This window comes from Pygoscelis adeliae, unplaced genomic scaffold (assembly GCF_000699105.1).
Source record: "Pygoscelis adeliae isolate BGI_AS28 unplaced genomic scaffold, ASM69910v1 Scaffold14, whole genome shotgun sequence".
In the NCBI taxonomy this organism is placed as follows: Eukaryota; Metazoa; Chordata; class Aves; order Sphenisciformes; family Spheniscidae; genus Pygoscelis; species Pygoscelis adeliae.
The window spans coordinates 2,597,416-2,604,770 of record NW_008825109.1 but is presented as its reverse complement, the minus strand read 5'-3'; positions in this window follow the sequence as shown (position 1 = coordinate 2,604,770).

Here is a 7,355-nt window from a genome sequence, read left to right as displayed (position 1 = left end):
TCTTTACTGAAAGAGTGGTTAAACATTGGAACAGGCTGCCCAGGGAAGTGGTTGAGTCACCATCCCTGGAAGTATTTAAAAGACGGGTAGATGAGATGCTTAGGGACATGGTTTAGTGGGCATCGTGGTGTTGGGTTGACGGTTGGACTCGATGATCTTAGAGGTCTTTTCCAACCTTAATGATTCTATTCTACAGTTGGTAGTACCGTTGGCAAGCAGCGACCATTAGGACACTGACTAGAGAGCAGTGCAAGGTGTGGGCATTTGGAGACGTTGCATTTTAACTATTTTTGGTGACTATGATGCATGTCCTTCTTACATTGGGAGGAGCTGGAAAGAACAAACAGCCACGTGCATGTAGGTGCTCTGTAGTTTGCTTAGCTCCAGTTTGTGGTGTCTTGTGGTTTACAGTTTGTAGTTGGCAGAGTTTGAGGGCTGTTTGCTAATCCTTGCAACTGAGTGTGTGATTTGTGTGTTTGGTTGTTGCTGATTAACAGTTCAACGGCTGAACTTAATCTGAAGGTGCAAGGCTGATCTTGGCAAAGTTTTAAAGAAGCCAGGCAAAGGAGCCTGCTTGTAGAGACTTGAAAGTAAGAAATGTACACAAGGAGATTTTCTTCTTCCTTTCCATGATGTTAAAAATAAAGAAGAAGGAATGATGAAGAAGTACTTCTGAAGAAGTAAGGGAGGTGACCTCCATATACAATGATGACAGGTTGTAGAAATTGTAGGGTGTGTGTTATTTATTTTAAGTACTAAATAAAAACTACTCATGCTTGAATTTTTGCCTGCCAAAGCTTAAAACTTTAAATGCTGATTTTACATTAAATCTGAGAATATGGTGGAACAGAAAAGGTTGTAGAAAGCATCTCAGGATGTTTAGGAAATTACTGAAATGAAGACTGGACAGATTTCTGAGGGAGAAACTGACCCATGGAATATGACCATGAATAAAACATGAAAGAAGAGACTGGCTTCTGGAAGAAGAACTGAGTTACAGCACTTGAGAGAAAATGTGCCAGCAGAAAGAGAAGGTTGTGAGTTGTCGAGAAGGAAGAGTAACTAACGAAGCACAAGAGCAGAAAGATATTGGCCATAGCAAGGGCTTGGAGCCTTCGGTAAAATGGGATGAGTAGGAGACAAATGATACCAAGGAAGGGGAAGAATTAGATTCATACTAATGCTCTCTGTAAATGCTCCTGGGCATAAATATCAATTACAGGAAGAAAATTTACAGTTAAAAGACAATATGCACACACACAAAAAAGGATAAAAGTTCAGTATCAATAAAATTAGATTGGCTATTAGCAGTCATCGATAGCCCTTGGAGGAATGAGTTTCTGGCATGGCCTTTCAGTGTTAATGGTAGGAACAAAAATCTTATTTTAAGACAGCTAGAGCAGTTTGAGAAAAGAGGCTCTCAATGCATTTGGTGGCAATGGAGGTGGCAGGACTTGCAAACCTGTATTCTTCCTCTTTGCTTGCAAATTCATATCAGAATGATACATGGCATAATTTAAACTCTGAGAATGTAGTTCAATGGAAAAAAAAAGACATGCAATCTATGTTAACAGTAAACAGTTTGTTTAGGATATTAGTGATAGCAACTTCTGGCTTATTGTGGCACTACTCTGAGAGCACAAAACACTAATAAAAACCCTGGCTTGTGAAGTTTGTAGTATACGCCCCTGGAAATTTGGCAGGAAGGGTCCTTGCGCATTGGAGTAAGACAAAGCAATTTAAGAATCTCTGGATCTGGCCACATTGAAGCACATTTGTATTGCTTCATTTTTATGTATGTTTAGTCTGGGAAGAAAGTAGCACTCTGTGTTATGGAGAACTGCAACAGTTTAAACTTTAGCTTTGTTTTGATTCTGAAGAAAACCCCATATTCTAAATTGTGCCAGTTACTGAAATCTTTAGAGATGCTGTTTACAACAGCTGGTGTAGGAACCAAGGGACTGGGTCCACGGGTGGTTCTGGTGCCGCCAGGCAGCTGGGGCTCTGTGACTTCTGCATGACAGGAAGCACAGGGGCTTTTGCACGTCTCAGGACCCGGCCAGCCTGGGAGGCTGAAAGGCCGGGGAGTGCTGCGAGACACCCTGAGATGTGCTGTTCAGCAAGAGGGTGAGCTGACAGGGAGCCACGCGCATTTCCAGTGGACTGTCACTTTGGTCTGCACGTGATAATTTTGATACTTTTGAGACTTTAGGTCTCATGATAACAGTTGAGCTTTGACTTCTGTTTTGGTCGGCTTAGCACGTCTCTAAAGACAGCTGAATGGTTTAAAATTGGCCAGGAGAGATTATACTATAGAAATGCCTTGTTATTTTGTGAGTCCAAAAGTCAACCCAGGAATCCTGTTGTAGGTTAATCAGTTTAATGCCCTTACTAAAGGCTAGAAAATGTTGGCACCACTGGGATTATATTTTACAAGCTATTTGCTTTACAGTTGGGAAGATAGTAGCATCTGTTTGTTTTGATTCTGCTTCTAGAAAAGACGTCAAATGGTCGGGTGGGGAGGGGGGATGGACTTGTAGCTGTTGGTCACACGTTCTGGTAAGAGTTCACTGTGATTTTCCAATGCCTTTTCTCAGTCAGCTTTTTTCTTGTTTTTTGAATATGTAGTAGCTCCACTGGATCAGTTGTTTTTCAAAGCTGAGGGCAAAGTTTACTCTATTTAACTTTCAGCATTTTAAGGAATAATCTCATTTTTGCGGCAGGCATGGAACTGTTGAACATAGTTTTTGATTAATCATTCTGATTATGGCTCCTTAACTGAAATATATATGGAAATGATAGAATTATGCAGCATTTATTTTCATTTGAGAAAGTAGGTTGGGAATATTTTGCATTGTCAGGCTGAGTGATTATTTTTTGTCGTGTATTTTGTAAGTAATAACCTTTTGCTTCAAAATCAATTCAATAATTCTGACCTCAGGTTTGAAATGAAAGTTCAAGTGGCTTTTGACTGTACAGTAATGACAGTTTTTGTAATACACTTATTTAATTCTTCATTTCTTTTCCTGTCATAGTGCAATGCTAACTTGGGTACAGGTCGTGTTTGGAGAGAGAAGGGCCATCACAACAGAATGGCCATCACCAGTTATGTATTCCATCAGGAGGCAAAATCCAGGCCAGAAAGAGTTGTAAGAAAACGTGAGGTGATAGGAAAGAGGAGTATTAGGAAAACAGACAATGCACAAGGAGCTGGTGAAATGTGGGGGTGACTGGCGGTGAGTGGGAATGCAGAAGCTGGGTTTATGAGACAATGCTGCATTTTTGTGTGCATATTTAACATTGAAAATTAAACCTGACATGAAATGAGATGGCCTGGATGCCACCAAAGGTGAGTCGTTCTCTGGTTCATTTTTATCTATAAATGTCATATGAATTTTTTTGAGGAAGCTGACTAGTGATTTAATGAAATCATAAACCAAGCTTCACAGTGATGGAGCGTAATTCCAAGAGTCTGTCTTGGCTTATGGTGTCCACTTGCTGTCCCCACATTGTCACCAGCACTGGGAGTGGGGGACACAGTGAACAGCCTGCAAAAGAAAGGAGGGATGCTATGTTGAGGCTGGGTTTCTCAAAGGAGCTTAGGGAAAATAAGTGAGAACTGAATTTTGCTTAAGCTTTTTTGAGAATCCTATCACTTTCAAGCAGTTAAGTAAATTAGCAAGTTGAACAGATGTATTCCTCTTAACTTGAAGAAAATGTGATTTCCCATATTCAAGTAGCACCTCTGCTGTGTGAAGTGTAAGACCTTGGAAATGCACTGAAGGAGCTCTTGAACTCAGTTTGTCATCCTACTTCCCCTCTCAGCTGTGAACATGCCTCTTGTTTTGAATGAGAAGGGAATATTGGGATATACCAAGCAGGACAAAGAACAGAGCTGGGGAAATATGATTCAGCTGCAGTTTTGCATCTTAATAATATGCGTGGTAGAATCAAAAATCCCTCTTTTTCTTCTTCATAGTCAGCTGTGATTACTACATCCCCATCATGTCAGCTAGCCTTTTCTCTGATTCCTAATACCTCCTGTTTTCACAAAGTAATATAATGTAATTAGAGCAAGTCAGAAAGATCTAAAACCTGTGAAACTGGAATTTGCTGATTCATTGAAATTGAGATATTTGAGAGAGGGGCTTCAGTTTCCCATAAAAAGTTGAGAACTAGGGGAAATAAAAATCAGTCGGTTTATTTTTACTTTGCCATGGAAATTCTTGGTTTTCCATTTAGATGTGATACTGAAAAATTTCATTTTGATATAGTGAGCCAGTCATTTCACACACTGCCTTCTCTATTCTTTCATTGGATGAGTGCCCACTGCTTCAAATTGGGTCAGTTTACCCTTGTGAAATTGCTGTGTAACCTGCTGCAATATGACTGACTTCTTGAAGCTGCAGATTGATGCCTTTTATTCTTTGATGAAAGAAATAAAAAAAGTCTTAGAGCTGTCAGGACAGAATTCTTGCACCGTAGCGGTTACTCTGTGTCTCATATTTGTAGCTGGGCTGCTTGTGCCACTTTTGTGTGAAACTGTAATTATTCAGTGATTTATCCCGCTCCTCTTTCCTATTTCTAGTAAAAAGAAAAGTGGTACTTGAAGGAGGCAGTTGCTTAAAAGGGGGGGGAAATTCTAATAAAAGCAGCATCAAATTGGCACAGTCATTCTGAGTCTGGATGTTAGAAGCAGCAAACTGTAGCACAGGGCAGCTCAGAAACAGCCTTTTTCCATAGCCCAGCTTAGGGTAATGAATAGAGACCACTTCAAAATTGGTTGGTGGTGAAACGGTTATAGAAACAGCATTGTATCGCTAAGCCATGCAAGGTGAGAACCCTAAACTACACCAGTCAGATCCCACTTTACCCAGGTTGGACTCTTCTGGAGAGAAATGTTTCCTGTGTAACTGGTAATTTGGAATAGGTTTGTAGAAACCAGAGGGGGTGAGCGTAGGTATGGATGAGATACTGATGCTGGCCTGTGGGATCTGGTTTTGCGGGCTCTGGACTGGTGGTCAGGAAGGAATTTATATTGTCAAGGAACAGTGATGTTTCTTGTTGGGCCTCTTTTCTCCCTCTCTCTGTGCCATGGAAGGTGGCAAGGTTAGGGCATTTTACCTAAATAATTTGCCTTCTGTGGCAAGGGTTTAGGATTGTGATGATATCTTTGTTCTTTCCTGTTTTATTCCTGTGGCCCATTGTGATGTTTGGAGCATTTGGGTGTTTTCTCTTGTGTTAAAGGTCTCGGGATTTGTTTTGTGGCTCACAATGCCACGGACATGGAAAAGAGGGGACATATAGTGGATATTATTGTGTAGCGTTTGGGGCTAAAAGCTTGCTACGCTATTGGAGGCAACTAAACCTGATAATCCATGAATCTCCTTTCCATTTTTTGCTGAAGGACTGTTCATTTTGTGGGAGTGCTTCTGGGGAATATTTTTCAGGAATGAGGTGAGTATGGAAAAGTGAACTACAAAGAGAGAAAGGAACTGGAAGGGGTCAAACATACATTGGAGCAGCATGTTCCCAATGTGGGAAAGGACCTGGAGAGTCTGGAAGCAGACTTGTGGGGCACTAGCATTTTGTAGACCCAAGACCACGTAGAAATGCCTGACTGATCTATTTATACATCTAAGGGAAAAAGTTATAGTGGGAGCTATACAGAGACAAGGGAGTCAATTGCTATGTCAAATCCATGGAGTAATTTACCAAACTATACAGTTAACTATCAGAGAACAAGGCTTCCTGTGACATGAACATTGACATTGGGCGTAAGATAGAAACACTAGCAATGACAATTGCCCCAAAAGTTGCCAGACAGACTCAGCTTTTTTGTTACATCACTAGTTGCGTAATAAAGCAATTCCAGATTTTTGAGCGGCTGGTGCAAGCAGCTGAAGATTTTTCTCTGAAGCACCTTATTCTGGAACTGCTTCAATGATAATGAGATGGGTGCGACAGCCTGACCCATTGCAGTGATTCTTATGTTCTACTATTATTCTTCTGCAAGTGTAAGAAAATATTACTTTCTTAGTTCCCACATTATGTTTCTGGTAAGATTATTTATTGACCCCAACACTGAATAATTCACTATTGTTTGCATACGTTTGGGAAGCACCAGCCCAAAGCCTCAGTTTTGTGTCTCAAAATTTTTAAAGGCTAGAGTATGTCCAGAAGACAGATAGGCAGTAGGTGTCATTCTGGAGTGTGTCCAATGAAACCACTGCAGTTCTGCACTGGTGGAATGACACTGCCGATATAAATGCTGACAAACAATGTAGATTATTGGAACTGTAGCATAATGTGGTAGTTTGGATACAGATAAATACCTTTTCTAGCTGAAAAAAATTGTCTTTGTTTTGCTGACTGTGAAATGGATGGGTTAACTGAAGAGTAGTCTGGGAGATATGCAAGTAATTTTTTTATCAGCTTGTCTCCTCCAGATTGAGGACAAAGAAGAGCACGCAAGGAAAACCAGTGTGCCTAATCAAGGGTGGACACAGCTGATATAGAAACAGTCTGTTTCAGTGTCAGTCAGCCACCAGTTCTCAAGCTCCACTTCATGGTGCTAATAGGAGAGTCGGATGGGGATTACAGTTTGCAGAGTCCCCACATTCCCCTTTGTGTGTAGCATGAAAATAACTCATTGGTATTGGCACTGGGTACAACTGGGACAGTCTTCAGCCTGCAAAGATTACCAATAACAAATTATATTTATCCAACAGCTGAAAAAACAATGTTCAACTACCCAGGGTTCATGTCCACCCTGAGTTACAGCTGTCAGCAGCAGGGCGTTTTGCTGGTTTGGGTGAGGCTGTAGCATGGAAAGCTGCTCCTGCCCCGCAGTTTAGCAGTGTGATTGTGCTGTCTTCCAGGCAGTGTATGCATCAACTCTGAGACACAGTTTGGCATCTGCTTGGCCTTTCAAAAGTTGGCTTTTCAATAACAGTTATAAAATGTGGTCTAGTGTAAAGATATTTCTCTTAAAGTGGTTTGGCAGCATTCCCAGTGATCCCAGAGGGAAGAGCAGCTAGGGCTTGTTTTCCAGCTCTGAGCCAGCTGTCCACTGGGCTGACCAGGGGTGTAGCTGTTTGTCCTTTGGCTCTCCATCATAACTAGCGAGTGAAGACATGGACTAAGCTGTCCTTGGCTGCCTGCCAGCCTTTGGCATAGAGCCACGTAATTTGAAGTGGTGGACCAGGAGCTCAAGAGTCATACAACAGTGTTGTATCAGGGCTGGTGATGGCTGGATGAAGATGGAGGAATGCAATATTGTCATGGTTTAACCTCAGTTGGCAACTGAGCACCACACAGCCGCTCGCTCCCTCCCCCCCCCCCCCCCCGCCCAC